The following is a 1,423-nucleotide window of genomic DNA, read 5'->3' on the forward strand; positions in this document are numbered from 1 at the left end:
AAAAAGGTATTTTCTTTGTTAGTATGGAAGCAAAGAGAGGGGAAAGAAAAAGAAAGATAACCCTGTTATTATGGATGAATAGTATGATGACAACAGATGATAGAGCTGCTTTAATTTATTCTTGGAAAAAAAGTTGAGGTTTTAAATAAACAGAAACATGAGAAAGAGAAAAGGAAGCTGATAAACTCATGCTTTGCTTCTCTTAAATCTGACAAGGAGAATGATCTTTAGTTTTGAAAGAAGAGGAGAAGAATTGATAAAAGAAACTTGAAGCTCAAGTTTTATAAAAGACTTTAAGAGTTAATTTGGACATCTGAGCCTGTGGGCTCTGATAGATGAGTTTAAGCCTGCTGTGCCCTATCAGCAGCAGCTTTGGGGAGCTGCTACAGCGGGAGGGTGCCGATGCCTGCAGACTAGCAACTGCAAAGCTGACTTTCTTTTTTAAGAGTAAGGGTTACAATTTCTGCAGTCTATGCATTGATCTTGGAGAAAACTCTAGAATGATTAAGTGACTAACCATAGTACTTCAAACCATATCATGTAAGGTAGAGTTGAAGAGACTGGGGATGTTTCTCTGGAGGAAAAGCAGTCCCAGGGGAGTCAACTGTATTCAAATAATTATCTGTCAAATGGAAGAGAGCGAGATTGTGCCTGTATAGTTCCTGAAGTTTGAAATGAGACTGGCGGATGAAAATTGTTAGGCTCAATAATAAACGAACAAACAAACAAAAATTCTAACAACTGGAAGAGTTTCAGAGAGAAAGTGGCTGCCTTTGTATGTATCCAAGTTCTCTGATCCTGATCATGTTTAAGCCAAGTGTTGACTACTTGGTGGAGATACTGTAGAGGAAATTCAAAGATTAACTGGATGGTGAGATGGAATGCACTGTACTCCTTGAACTTTCTTTATTCTTCATCACTTCTCACCCAAGAAGTTGCAATAGCTCCTTTCAAGCCCAAATCCTCTACCTAATTTATAAGAACTTCCTTTTATCTGGCTACCTCCTACTCATTCAACCATATCTCTCTGCTTTTCCCAAGGAAGGCCTTCTTGCTTTCTTCCTTAAATCTAGTCTCAAAAATTACAGAGCAACTCACAGAGAAAAATATCTTTACATGAATGATTACCATGAATTTTGCAATTTTCTAGGAAATCTAGGAAAACAATATTCCTAATACTTATAATGATAAAAGGCAATTATTTATGAGACAGAGTGTATTTTATTTTTCCCAAGCAGTAGCAATAGAAAACAGTACAACTCTAAGAAGTACAAATTGATAAATGTTGCTCAAAATAGTAATATAAAGCATTAAAGTTCTTTTTAGCTTGTGCTTGTAACCACCAGTCATGTCAAACTAAGGATAGGTTTTATTAAAAATACTAATCACAAAGAGTAGAGATTTATGAAGGGAGAAATCTTAA

The sequence above is a fragment of the Propithecus coquereli genome, unplaced genomic scaffold (assembly GCF_000956105.1).
Source record: "Propithecus coquereli isolate 6110/MARCELLA unplaced genomic scaffold, Pcoq_1.0 Scaffold116, whole genome shotgun sequence".
Lineage (NCBI taxonomy): Eukaryota > Metazoa > Chordata > Mammalia > Primates > Indriidae > Propithecus > Propithecus coquereli.